Below are 15,049 nucleotides of genomic sequence, written 5' to 3'. Positions count from 1 at the left end.
TTAAGAATTAGGGAACATCTGTCAACCATTAATGTGGGCAAGTCATCTACCCCTTTGGTGCAGCATTTTTCTACCAAACATGGAGGTGATCTTAAAACCTTTCGATGGTGTGTCATTGAGAAAGTAGTGCTGCCACCAAGGGGTGGAACTTGGATCACATTTTGGGAAAAACATAATTTATGCTTACCTGATAAATTTATTTCTCTTGTAGTGTATCCAGTCCACGGATCATCCATTACTTATGGGATATTCTCCTTCCCAACAGGAAGTTGCAAGAGGATCACCCACAGCAGAGCTGCTATATAGCTCCTCCCCTCACTGCCATATCCAGTCATTCGACCGAAACAAGACGAGAAAGGAGAAACCATAGGGTGCAGTGGTGACTGTAGTTTAATTAAAATTTAGACCTGCCTTAAAAGGACAGGGCGGGCCGTGGACTGGATACACTACAAGAGAAATAAATTTATCAGGTAGGCATAAATTATGTTTTCTCTTGTTAAGTGTATCCAGTCCACGGATCATCCATTACTTATGGGATACCAATACCAAAGCTAAAGTACACGGATGATGGGAGGGACAAGGCAGGATTAAACGGAAGGAACCACTGCCTGAAGAACCTTTCTCCCAAAAACAGCCTCCGAAGAAGCAAAAGTATCAAATTTGTAAAATTTTGAAAAGGTGTGAAGCGAAGACCAAGTCGCAGCCTTGCAAATCTGTTCAACAGAGGCCTCATTTTTAAAGGCCCAGATGGAAGCCACAGCTCTAGTAGAATGAGCTGTAATCCTTTCAGGGGGCTGCTGTACAGCAGTCTCATAGGCTAAGCGAATTATGCTCCGAAGCCAAAAGGAAAGAGAGGTTGCCGAAGCTTTTTGACCTCTCCTCTGTCCAGAGTAAACGACAAACAGGGAAGATGTTTGGCGAAAATCTTTAGTAGCTTGTAAGTAAAACTTCAAGGCACGGACTACGTCCAGATTATGTAAAAGACGTTCCTTCTTTGAAGAAGGATTAGGACACAATGATGGAACAACAATCTCTTGATTGATATTCTTGTTAGAAACCACCTTAGGTAAAAACCCAGGTTTGGTACGCAGAACTACCTTATCTGCATGAAAAATCAGATAAGGAGAATCACATTGTAAGGCAGATAGCTCAGAGACTCTTCGAGCCGAGGAAATAGCCATCAAAAACAGAACTTTCCAAGATAAAAGTTTAATATCAATGGAATGAAGGGGTTCAAACGGAACTCCTTGAAGAACTTTAAGAACCAAGTTTAAGCTCCACGGGGGAGCAACAGTTTTAAACACAGGCTTAATTCTAACCAAAGCCTGACAAAATGCCCGGACGTCTGGAACCTCTGCCAGACGCTTGTGCAAAAGAATAGACAGAGCAGAAATCTGTCCTTTTAAGGAACTAGCTGATAATCCTTTGTCCAAACCCTCTTGGAGAAAGGACAATATCCTAGGAATCCTAACCTTACTCTATGAGTAATTCTTGGATTCACACCAATAAAGATATTTACGCCATATCTTATGGTAGATTTTCCTGGTGACAGGCTTTCGTGCCTGTATTAAGGTATCAATGACTGACTCGGAGAAGCCACGCCTTGATAGAATCAAGCGTTCAATCTCCATGCAGTCAGTCTCAGAGAAATTAGATTTGGATGATTGAAAGGACCTTGTATTAGAAGGTCCTGCCTCAGAGGCAGAGTCCATGGTGGAAAGGATGACATGTCCACTAGGTCTGCATACCAGGTCCTGCGTGGCCACGCAGGCGCTATCAGAATCACCGATGCTCTCTCCTGCTTGATTTTGGCAATCAGTCGAGGGAGCAGAGGAAACGGTGGAAACACATAAGCCAGGTTGAAGAACCAAGGAGCTGCTAGAGCATCTATCAGCGTCGCTCCCGGGTCCCTGGACCTGGATCCGTAACAAGGAAGCTTGGCGTTCTGGCGAGACACCATGAGATCCAGTTCTGGTTTTCCCCAATGATGGACCAGTTGAGCAAACACCTCTGGATGGAGTTCCCACTCCCCCGGATGAAAAGTCTGACGACTTAGAAAATCCGCCTCCCAGTTCTCTACGCCTGGGATGTGGATCGCTGACAGGTGGCAAGAGTGAGACTCTGCCCAGTGAATTATCTTTGAGACTTCTAACATCGCTAGGGAACTCCTGGTTCCCCCTTGATGGTTGATGTAAGCCACAGTCGTGATGTTGTCCGACTGAAATCTGATGAACCTCAGGGTTGCTAACTGAGGCCAAGCTAGAAGAGCATTGAATATTGCTCTTAACTCCAGAATATTTATTGAGCCTTCAGGGAGTTCCAGACTGTGCCCCAACCTAGAAGGCTGGCATCTGTTGTTACAATCGTCCAATCTGGCCTGCAAAAGGTCATACCCTTGGACAGATGGACCCGAGATAGCCACCAGAGAAGAGAATCTCTGGTCTTTTGATCCAGATTTAGTAGAGGGGACAAATCTGAGTAATCCCCATTCCACTGACTTAGCATGCATAATTGCAGCAGTCTGAGATGCAGGCGCGCAAATGGCACTATGTCCATTGCCGCTACCATTAAGCCGATTACTTCCATGCACTGAGCCAATGACGGACGTGGAATGGAATGAAGGACACGGCAAGCATTTAGAAGTTTTGATAACCTGGACTCCGTCAGGTAAATTTTCATCTCTACAGAATCTATAAGAGTCCCTAGGAAGGTGACTCTTGTGAGTGGGGATAGAGAACTCTTTTCCACATTCACTTTCCACCCATGCGACCTCAGAAATGCCAGAACTATCTCTGTATGAGACTTGGCAATTTGAAAGCTTGACGCCTGTATCAGGATGTCGTCTAGATATGGAGCCACCGCTATGCCTCGCGGTCTTAGAACCGCCAGAAGTGAGCCCAGAACCTTCGTAAAAATTCTCAGGGCTGTGGCCAACCCGAAGGGAAGAGCTACAAATTTGTAATGCCTGTCTAGAAAGGCAAACCTTAGGAACCGATGATGATCTTTGTGAATCGATATGTGAAGGTAGGCATCCTTTAAGTCCAAAGTGGTCATGTACTGACCCTCTTGGATCATGGGTAGGATGGTCCGAATAGTTTCCATATTGAATGATGGAACTCTGAGGAATTTGTTTAAGATCTTTAGATCCAAGATTGGTCTGAAGGTTCCCTCTTTCTTGGGAACCACAAACAGATTTGAATAAAACCCCTGTCCCTGTTCCGTCCGCGGAACTGGATGGATCACTCCCATTACTAGGAGGTCTTGCACACAGCTTAGGAATGCCTCTTTCTTTATCTGGTTTGCTGATAACCTTGAAAGATGAAATCTCCCTTGTGGAGGAGAAGCTTTGAAGTCCAGCAGATATCCCTGAGATATGATCTCCAACGCCCAGGGATCCTGAACATCTCTTGCCCACGCCTGGCCGAAGAGAGAAAGTCTGCCCCCCACTAGATCCGTTTCCGGATAGGGGGCCGTTCCTTCATGCTGTCTTGGGGGCAGCAGCAGGTTTTCTGGCCTGCTTGCCCTTGTTCCAGGCCTGGTTAGGTTTCCAGGCCTGTCTGGAATGAGCAACAGTTCCCTCTTGTTTTGAAGCGGAGGAAGTTGATGCTGCTCCTGCCTTGAAATTTCGAAAGGCACGAAAATTAGACTGTTTGGCCTTTGATTTGGCCCTGTCCTGAGGAAGGGTATGACCCTTGCCTCCAGTAATGTCAGCAATAATTTCCTTCAAGCCAGGCCCGAATAAGGTCCGCCCCTTGAAAGGAATGTTGAGTAACTTAGACTTTGAAGTCACGTCAGCTGACCAGGATTTAAGCCATAGCGCCCTACGCACCTGGATGGCGAATCCGGAATTCTTAGCCGTTAGTTTAGTCAAATGAACAATGGCATCAGAAACAAATGAGTTAGCTAGCTTATTTTATTTTCAAGTAGTTTTTTATTGAGTTTTTATAACAAAAAGGATAAGAAATATAACAGTTGTACGAGTCAAGCGTACGTCAAATGCAAATACATCAGAACATAAAGAATAAGCAATACAGTAATGCCGTTCTTATCAAATTGAAGGGGAATAACGAAAGTCCACTAGGGCATAAGGTAGTGTCAATGAGGGGGGGGATGGGGAAAGGGAGGGAAGGAGGGGTAAGAGAGAGGGGTGAACTAAGGGCCTATAAGGGGAGGAAGAGGGTCATGTAAGGAGCTAGTACGGATTTGCAGAAATATGGCCGGGGCCGCTGTCAGGAAAAGTACAGATGCACTATAGTCTAGGTGTCAAAGCTAGGGAGCCAGAGAGTGTCAAACCTGCCCTTCAAGTCAGACCAAGTCAGTTCGAAAAAGTCAGACCTACCAGAGGCATAATAAATACTCTTTTCCATGGAGTACATGTAGGCCATGGTAGAAATGATGTCTGACCAGGCCGGGGGAAGGGTACGTTTCCAGGCTCGCGCTATGTTGAGTTTAACTGCTGACAAAAGATAGACGCTAAGGGAGCCCTGATGTTTGGGGAGTTTACATGTGCCTAGGTGGAAAAGGGCCGTCTCGGGTGTTCTGGGTAGATGGATACCTAAACTGACTAGGGTAGAAAAGCATTTATACCATATGGGCTTGAGTCTGGGGCAACTCCACCAAATGTGGATCATGTCACCTATATGTGAGCAGTCTCTCCAGCAGGTGGGGGAGGCCCCAGGGAAAATTTTCGCGAGTCGGGCTGGGACATAATACCAATGTGTGAACACTTTTATGTAGGTTTCTAGGATGGTAATGCAATGAAGGGTTTTCTTTGTCAATAGAAGCGTGTGTTGCCACTCCTCGGGGGGCTTCGTGAAGTCTAACCTCTGTTCCCATTTTAAGATATGTTGGGCTTTATCAGTTGGGGTAGCACCCTCTATGAGGGTATAGTGTAAGGATAGTGGTTTGCCCAGCCTGAGCCCCTGTTGCCATCTAGCTTCCCAAATGGTGAGTTGCCTTGACGAAGAGGGTTTAAAACCCCAACTGGACAGGAGGCTAATGACCCTTGAATGTTCAAACTTCAGATATGGCGGGGTGGACGGGGATACATTAAGTTGGTTAAAGGGGGTGAAGGTTACTTGAGGGGAAGTAGACCAAAGGTCCGACACTCTCGTGATATTCATTCTAGCCCAAGCAATCAGGTGTGAGTCAGGTAGACCTGACAGGAGGCCGGCCATGGAAGAAATTGGAGATGGATGAGGAGCCACCTTAGGATTATGACGTAGGCGGTCCCAGGCGAACAGACATTCCCGAATAATCGGGTTAGTGGCGCCTAGGTTCCTTCTACAGTGGGGTGGTGACCATATAAGATCCCTCAGGGCAAGATTGTGTGGTAAGGAGGCTTGTTCAATTGTCCTCCACTTGCAATCTGACTCCTTAACTCCCCATTGGGAGATGTGGGTGAGCACGGCATGGAGAGGAACAGGGTAGTGTCATCGGCAAATAGGGCCACTTTATGGACCGTACCGTGCAGGGTAATTCCCGTTATCTCTTTATCTGCCCTGATTGCCGCGGCCAAGGGTTCCATGACTAACAGAATCGGAGACAGGGGGCAACACTGTCGGGTGCCATTGGAGATAGAAAAGGGGGTTGGATCAAATCCCAATCCTCTTACTGAGGCAACTGGGGAGGAGTATAAGGCCTTAACTGCGCGTATGATTTGCTCGGGGGAACTGAAAGTTCTCTAAGACCCGCCAGAGGTACTCCCATCTGACGTGGTCAAAGGCCTTCTCAGCATCAAGAGAAAGCACCGCGAGTGGTCTATCCAGTCTCTTGGCTTCTAGGAGGATGTCGAGGAGCCTCCTGATGTTGTCCGGGCCCTCTCTCCCCGGAATAAAACCAACTTGGTCCGGATCTATAAGTGTCGGAAGCAATTTTGCTAATCGGTTGGGGAGGATTTTGGCATAGATCTTAACATCGGTATTGATGAGCGAAATGGGTCGATAATTGGAGCATAGGGTTGGTTCTTTGTTGGGTTTAGGGATAGTAATGATAGAGGCCTCTAAAAATTCCCTGTCAAATTTCCCTGTGGACATTGCCTTGTTAAAGAATCTGGTAAGCATAGGGATGAGTTCTTGCTGATAAGTCTTATAGAAAATAGCCGTAAAGCCGTCAGGCCCAGGGGCTTTAAGGGACTTCAACTTTTTGATGACCATCTTGACCGCCTGGCCAATGATCGAGGTGTCAATATTCTCTATATGAGTTTTGTCAAGGGTGGGAAGTTTTAGGGATTGGAGGAATAGGTTTATGTTTCCCGAAGGGGCTTTCCCAAGTGTCGTCTCATCGCCTATATTGTAAAGTTCAGAATAGAACTTATTAAACTGTTGGCCAATTTGGGAGGGTAGTCTAAAAGATTGCGTACCCTGCTTAATTTCGTGGATGCGGGTGGCACCCGAGCGTTGCCTAATTTTATTGGCGAGTAAAGAATCTGCTTTATTGCCTTTGGAGTACATGAGGTGTTTTAAATGGAGGAGATTAGATTGCGTCCTGTGGAATTCTAGCTGGCAGATATGCCGTCTAATATCTTCCACCTCAGATTTGTGTGCTATGGGGTCCAAGACCCGACGTTGGGTCTCAAGAACCCGCAGTTTACAATGTGCTTGAGAGAGGGAGAGGCCAGCCTGCTTCCTGAGGTAAGCCTGCTTGCGGATGAAAAGGCCTCGGAGGGTAGCCTTAAAGCTAACATCTGGGGTGTCATTAGTCTGGAGGGTGAAGCGGATCTCCTTCCTGATCTCCTCTCTGAATGGGACATCCGAAAGGAGATGATGCGGCAGCCTCCAAGGGGCTATAGCTCTGGTAGTGTGGGCGGAGACTATATCTAAGGTGACAAGGTCATGATCCGACCACGGGCAGGGGTGTATAGTAGAGCGGACCAGATTTAAGTCTAAGGGGTGGCAGAAGAAGTAGTCTAACCTTGAGTATGTAGCGTGTGGGTGGGAGAAGTGGGTGAAGTCCCTGTCAAGAGGATGTAAGGACCTGCAAATGTCAAAGTAAGTAAACTGGCACATAAGTTCCCTGAATCTATGGCTAGTTGGGTCACAGTTGGAGGAAAATCTTTTATGAGGACTAGTTTTCCTATCAATCTTCCCATCCCACACCATATTCAGGTCCCCTGCAAGGATTACTCTACCCTGTTTGACTTTGTCAACATGCAAGAGAACTTTCCTGAGGTACCTAGGCTGGAGCGAGTTTGGGAGATAGACTGAAACCAGGGTATATGTGACGTGGTCTAGATTACAAATAAGAATGAGGTATCTGGCTTGAGGGTCTCTAAATATGAAGAGGGGTTCATAGGCCACTCTTTTGTGTATTAAAATGGCTACTCCTCTGGCTTTTTTGGTGTAGGAGGCTGCCTCAAAAACCGGGTATTCTTTAGATGTATGGAGAGGGGAGGAGTCCGCTAACAGGTGCGTCTCTTGGAGAAAAGCTATATCTGCTCTGTGATGGCGCAAGGAGCGGGACAGGAGGCATCTCTTGCCCACAGTATTAAGGCCTCTAACATTGTGGGTGAGGAACCTAAGGGAGGCCATTGAGAAATCTTTTACGAAGATGAGGAGAAGGATAGGAGTCAGAGATTGGGAGGGGAAGGTGGGGTGTGGGGGGGAGCAAGTGGAAGTAGTCCACTTATGTGGGGCCCTGGAATGGGCACCAAAGATTGGGGGGGAAGCTAACCTTGTCTAAGAGGCAGAGGGACTAGTGCTAGTAGCCCCGCTCTTCTGCAAGAAAGAAACCAAATTATTAAGTAAACATATAAATACTCGAGCTCTAACTATAGCTAGATACAATAACTTTAGATACATAAATTAATAACAGTATGTAAGAATGGCATTAATAGCTAAGTGTGATTCAACACCCTCAGGTTGGTGAGGCTTGAGGCCTCAGAATGTGGTCAGGGGGGTTAGGTTTTGGTCGCTTTGGCCTCTGCTCTTTAATGGACCACTCCGGGGCGGTGACCCGCAATCTGGAACGGACCTCTTGATGGTTGTCAGGGGCAGCCTGAAGACCCCAATTAGCTAATAATGTGCCCCCCATAGAGGGTGAGGGAATTATGTGGGTTTGGTTGTCCTTGGTCACAATCAATTTAGTGGGGAATCCCCACCTGTATTTGATCCCGGCCTTCCTCAGCAGAGCGGTGGTTGGGGCGTATAGTTTACGCTGTTGTAATGTATGCGATGAGAGGTCGGGTAAGAGTTGAATGTCCTTGAATTCTTCAGGGAGAGTGGGTTTGCGGTATGCCGCTTGCATCAACTGGTCTTTAAAGGTAAAGTGGTGGAAGCAGACCACTACATCCCTTGGCTTGTCCGATGAAACTGTGCGGGGCCTGAGAGCCCTGTGGGCCCTTTCCATAGCATGCATGTTGCCCTCCAACGGCCCCAAGAGTGCAGTGAACAAAGAGATGAGGTACTCCTGTAAGCCACCCATGGCAACCGTTTCTGGAATGCCCCTGAACCTGACATTGTTCCTCCTAGCTCTATCCTCCACATCTGCTAGTTTGAGCTCAAGTTGGGAAATTTGCTCGGCTAGGTTTTCCGCATAGGCTAGCAGGTTCGAGTGATCAGTAGCCAGGTCGTCTTGTTGTCGTTCAAGTGAGTCAACACGGTCACCAATTTCCATTATTTCTTTTTTAAGCTCAGCTGAGCTTCTCTGAATCTCAGCAGTGATAGATTTGGTCTGGGCTGCCAAGAGTTTCTGCAGGGTACTTTCGGTAATGTAATGATTTAGGTGGGCCACAGACTGAGAACTCGATTGGGACCCTTCATCTTGCGACTCATGATCGCTATTGTCCTTATTCACAGGGGCAGGTCCCTTGCGTGGCTGAGAGAAATGGTCGAGAACAGTCTGTTTTGGGGCCGCTTGGGACTTGGTATTTTTTCTAGCAGAGTGCGACATATTTTGTTAAATAGAAGGACCAGGGGATGAATCGTTAGTTACAATAGAGTACCACCCTGACCACTTATATACACAGAAATCGTTGAACCACTGGAAGAATCACCTAGGCAAAAAGAGGTATCTAGTAAATCACATAAGGTAAACTTAAACACCTAAAAAGAGCATTGACATTAGCTGTTATACTAAAAGAGCGGGACCAGCACAGCCCTCATCCCGAATTACCCCTTGCACATGCTATGGGAACCTTATACTTATAACATAGACTGTCCGGCAGGAGGGCCCCGCAGCGGTAATTATGACGGCTCCAAAGAGCCCCCACGCACCTCAGGGAAGGGGGATACGACCAAGTGGAAGGGGAAAAGGGAAATGGAAGTGACCAGCCCAGACAAGCTGGGCCAGAAAGGGGGGGGTGCGAGGGGGACCAATGCAGTCAGTCCCGTGTAGCGAGACTCACAGGAATACCACAGGGGACTCAATGTAGAGGAGACAATAAGTAACCTACATCAATATGTAGAGTAATACTAAGTAGGAGGGACTCTGCAAATACTCAGTGCAAGATGATGGGAAATACTATGGCCTGAATATTGGGACTGAGGTAAGAAAAGGCCACAGCCAATGGGTTATCTCTTAATTTAGAGGGATAAGGGGGCACCACACCAGGGGAGAGGGTGGGCAGATAAGCTATTCCCACAGAGAATTGGATTAAATACTGAGGCGTGGGTGTTGGGGCCTAGGTAGTCAAAAGCTAATGTTAGGGAGTTGTTGCTTAAGTGATGGCTAATGTACGGTTGGACCTAGGGGATGCAGAAGTCTAAACTGAGGAATTTAGGTGTCTAAACCAACAAAATTTGTCCCCTGTCACCGTGGCTTTATCTCTGATTCTACACACAGCAAGAAAGCTCTACACATAACAGGTAAATTATGTATTAAGATACTTAACAATATATAGATACAATTCAAACTCAGAAGGCTATCTGAGTACAGGGCAGGTACAGTTTATAGTCCCGGACCGTGCAGTTAGGTAATAGGTAGAGGAATGGCACAGTCTCCTAGATGTGCAAGACGTTGCCCTCTAGATTAACCCATCCATACTGCTAATTATAGGAGAAAGTCCAGTAGTTCCACAGTGGGCACTATCATAAAAGGTGTAACCTGGGGGAACTAATGTTCATCAATAAGCTTTGATTAAAACAACCAACCAACTTTTCTGTAACAGTGGGGTAAAGAGTAAGGCAGGGCTGGTTTATGTAAACGGCACCTCTGCCAAAGGTGTGGTGGCTGATAAACAGAAAGGGTGTCTTTGTTATGTGCCAAACTTGGTATTACTTGGCCCAGTATGAATACATAGTCAGTTGGCTTAGAGAGTAGTTGCAGTTTATGGAGCCGTTAGGCTGATAGAAAAGGTCTGGTATGATGTAATCTGGCAGTGAAAGCCTTATGCCTGGTAGTCTGGGCTATTAGGTTTCTAAACAGCAGGGTTTGATTATGTAGGATATAGTTACGTGCGCAAGGCACTCTTACCCTGGTCCGTCCTAGGCCCACTGCAGGGGAAGGGCCAATGTGAGAGGCCGCAAGATGGCGGCGATTCGCGCCCTGAGGGAAATGGCGCACTTTCAGATTGTAGCTCCCTGTCAGGTCCTCACTCCGGATCAGTGGTGACCTCGGTTTGCAGGACAAGGCAAGCGGTCAGCTGGTATAGGGTAAAGGCCCAGATCAGGCCCTCTTAGCGTGACTCACCGCTCGATGTCTCTCGCCTGAGTCCTGAAGCAGCTACAGCCTGACCCAGAGCGGAGCCCCGGCCCACCGGTCAGCCACAGCGAGGAGAGGTATGTCAGCCAATCGAGCGGTAGAGCGCTTCAGGTATTCCGGGTGGGGATACTCCTTGTGTCGGCTTATTATGCGCTCCAAGATTTGCGTTCAGGGCCACGGGTTGAAGTTTCGATCCGACCTGTATCAGCTGCAGTAAGTCGTCCTCAGGGTAAACCTCTGACTCCCATGAGAGGCACAAAGTCTCCAATAATTCCCCAGAGTGGAGCCCTGACCCTCTGGGGACTTAAGGTTATCGCCGGTTAGCTGTGCACGGTTTCTCAGAGACCAGTGGCCTCCCGTGCTGCTTGCGTTGGTAAAGAAGCCTGCAGATTTTCACGTTAAACAGACGTTCTTTTCACTTTGTCCTTATGCCACTCGATGTTAGTGTGCTTCTGGGAGTCAGGAATGATGAAGTTTCACCTTTGTTAAATAATTTGGGCTACTAAATATTACTTATAAGGCAGAAAACAGGGAGAGCTCACAACTTATGCTGCCATCCTGTTCAGCGGTCAGCTCCGCCCCCCGAGTTAGCTAGCTTAAGCGTTCTAAGCTTGTCAATAATTTCCTCCAATGGAGCTGTATGGATGGCCTCTTCCAGGGCCTCAAACCAGAATGCCGCCGCAGCAGTGACAGGCGCAATGCATGCAAGGGGCTGCAAAATAAAACCTTGTTGAATAAACATTTTCTTAAGGTAACCCTCCAATTTTTTATCCATTGGATCTGAAAAAGCACAACTGTCCTCAACCGGGATAGTGGTACGCTTTGCTAAAGTAGAAACTGCTCCCTCCACCTTAGGGACCGTCTGCCATAAGTCCTGTGTAGTGGCGTCTATTGGAAACATTTTTCTAAATATAGGAGGTGGGGAAAAGGGCACACCGGGTCTATCCCACTTCTTGCTAATAATTTCTGTAAGCCTTTTAGGTATAGGAAAAACGTCAGTACACACCGGCACCGCATAGTATCTATCCAGCCTACACAATTTCTCTGGAATTGCAACTGTGTTACAGTCATTCAGAGCAACTAATACCTCCCCAAGCAATACACGGAGGTTCTCAAGCTTAAATTTAAAATTAGAAATCTCTCAATCAGGTTTCCCCGAGTCAGAGATGTCACCCACAGAATGAAGCTCTCCGTCCTCATGTTCTGCATACTGTGACGCAGTATCAGACATGGCTCTTACAGCATTTGCGCGCTCTGTATCTCTCCTAACCCCAGAGCTATCGCGCTTACCTCTTAATTCAGGCAATCTAGATAATACCTCTGACAGGGTATTATTCATGATTGCAGCCATGTCCTGCAAGGTAATCGCTATGGGCGTCCCTGATGTAATTGGCGCCATATTAGCGTGAGTTAATCGGCATAACTTCCCCCTCGATAGAACCCTCTGGTGATAATTCTTTTATAGATAAAGACTGATCTTTACTGTTTAAGGTGAAATCAATACATTTAGTACACATTCTCCTATGAGGCTCCACCATGGCTTTCAAACATAATGAACAAGTAGGTTCCTCTGTATCAGACATGTTTAAACAGACTAGCAATGAGACTAGCAAGCTTGGAAAACACTTAAAACAAGTTTACAAGCAATATAAAAAACGTTACTGCGCCTTTAAGAAACACAAATTTTGTCAAAATTTGAAATAACAGTGAAAAAAGACAGTTACACTAACGAAATTTTTACAGTGTATGAAACAAGTTAGCAGAGCATTGCACCCACTTGCAAATGGATGATTAACCCCTTAATACCAAAAACGGAATAATAAATGACAAAACCGTTTTTTAAACAGTCACAACAACTGCCACAGCTCTACTGTGGCTTTTTACCTCCCTCAATACGACTTTTGAAGCCTTTTGAGCCCTTCAGAGAAATCCTGGAACATGCAGGAAGAAGCTGGATGTCTGTGTCTGTAATTTTTCTGCGCAAAAAAGCGCTAAAATAGGCCCCTCCCACTCATATTACAACAGTGAAAAGCCTCAAGGAACTGTTTCTAGGCAAAATTCATGCCAGCCATGTGGAAAAAACTACGCCCCAATAAGTTTTATCACCAAACATATATAAAAAATGATTAAACATGCCAGCAAACGTTTTAAAATACACTTTTATAAGAGTATGTATCTCTATTAATAAGCCTGATACCAGTCGCTATCACTGCATTTAAGGCTTTACTTACATTACTTCGGTATCAGCAGCATTTTCTAGCAAATTCCATTCCTAGAAAAATATTTTAACTGCACATACCTTATTGCAGGAAACCTGCACGCTATTCCCCCTCTGAAGTTACCTCACTCCTCAGAATATGTGAGAACAGCAAAGGATCTTAGTTACTTCTGCTAAGATCATAGAAAACGCAGGCAGATTCTTCTTCCAAATACTGCCTGAGATAAACAGTACACTCCGGTACCATTTAAAAATAACAAACTTTTGATTGAAGAAATAAACTAAGTATAAAACACCACAGTCCTCTTACGACCTCCATCTTAGTTGAGAGTTGCAAGAGAATGACTGGATATGGCAGTGAGGGGAGGAGCTATATAGCAGCTCTGCTGTGGGTGATCCTCTTGCAACTTCCTGTTGGGAAGGAGAATATCCCATAAGTAATGGATGATCCGTGGACTGGATACACTTAACAAGAGAAAAGAGAGATCTTTTGGGTCTTCCAATTGGAGACCAGATTACCTAAAGGCTTAAACTCCAGATACGACATGATAAATTATAGGGAGTAAGCCATATAATTAACAACACACATGTATATATATTTCCTGGAGGCCCCAACTACTGCCCAAATGCTGTGAGTAATATTATATTATGCAAGTTTCAGCATACACGGTTAATAATTGTTTAATAGAGTGCAATATTTGGGTGTCCCAGTCTCAGTAAAATTTACGTACCTAAGGGGTTTGTGATGTTTGTGAGATAATAATCATGTCTTAAAGGGTTATGTTTATATAATAAGTATTAAGCCATACAGTGCTATATATATATATATATTTATATATCTGTTTAAGCCTGATGGAATATTACATTTTGTATGTAATACCTTTTTTACATTTTATTATCCATTAAGCCCCTAAAATGTTCTAAACCCAGTTTACAATAATTTATTTTCAATAAGCAAATTAGGGTTTTCTCTTCTGCATTACTACTGTTTTCTGTCATATTTTTTGGAAGCAGGACGAGTAGTAGTCCTTAAAAAGTATGGAATTGTGATGGAGAGAAACTCCTTTTTATAATGCTGAGGTATATGGGGTTCACGGTGTAAAAACACTAACGGCTAGATTACGAGTTTTGTCGGTAAGGCCGTGCGTTGCTAACGCTCAGTTCCAGCTCACCGCTCACCTACAAAAAACGCTGGTATTACAGGTTTTTTTCAACCCGACGTTAGCCTCTAAAAAGTGAGCATAGAGCAAAATTTTGCTCCATATCTCACCTCAATACCAGCGCTGCTTACGGTAGCGGTGAGCTGGCTAAACGTGCTCGTGCACAATTTCCCCATAGGAAACAATGGGGCTGAGCTGGCTGGAAAAAAAAAATAACACCTGCAAAAAAGCAGCGTTCAGCTCCTAACGCAGCCCCATTGTTTCCTATGGGGAAATACATTTTATGTCTGCACCTAACACCCTAACATGAACCCCGAGTCTAAACACTCCTAATATTACACTTATTAACCCCTAATCTGCTGCCCCCAACATCGCCGCCACCTACATTATATTATTAACCCCTAATCTGCGACTCCGGACACCGCCCCCACCTACATTATACCTATGAACCCCTAATCTGCTGCCCCCAACATCGCTGACACCTACATTATATTTATTAACCCCTAATCTGCCGCCCCCAATGTCGCCGCAACTATATTAAATTTATTAACCCCTAATCTGCCGCCGCCAATGTCGCCGCCACTATAATAAAGTTATTAACCCCTAAACCTAAGTCTAACCCTAACACCCCCCTAACTTAAATATAATTTAAATACATCTAAAAAAAATTACTAGTATTAACTAAATTATTCCTATTTAAAACTAAATAGTTACCTATAAAATAAACCCTAAGCTAGCTACAATATAACTAATAGTTACATTGTAGCTATCTCAGGGTTTATTTTTATTTTACAGGCAACTTTGTATTTATTTTAACTAGGTACAATAGTTATTAAATAGTTATTAACTATTTAATAACTACCTAGCTAAAATAAATACAAATTTACCTGTAAAATAATCCCTAACCTAAATTACAATTACACCTAACACTACACTATAATTAAATTAATTACCTAAACTAACTACAATTAAATACAATTAAATGAAATAAACTAAATTATGAAAAAAAACTCTAAATTACAGAAAACTAATT

The sequence above is a fragment of the Bombina bombina genome, chromosome 1 (genome assembly GCF_027579735.1).
Source record: "Bombina bombina isolate aBomBom1 chromosome 1, aBomBom1.pri, whole genome shotgun sequence".
Lineage (NCBI taxonomy): Eukaryota > Metazoa > Chordata > Amphibia > Anura > Bombinatoridae > Bombina > Bombina bombina.
The sequence above is the reverse complement of the archived record's forward strand: the minus strand, read 5'-3'. Positions refer to the sequence as shown.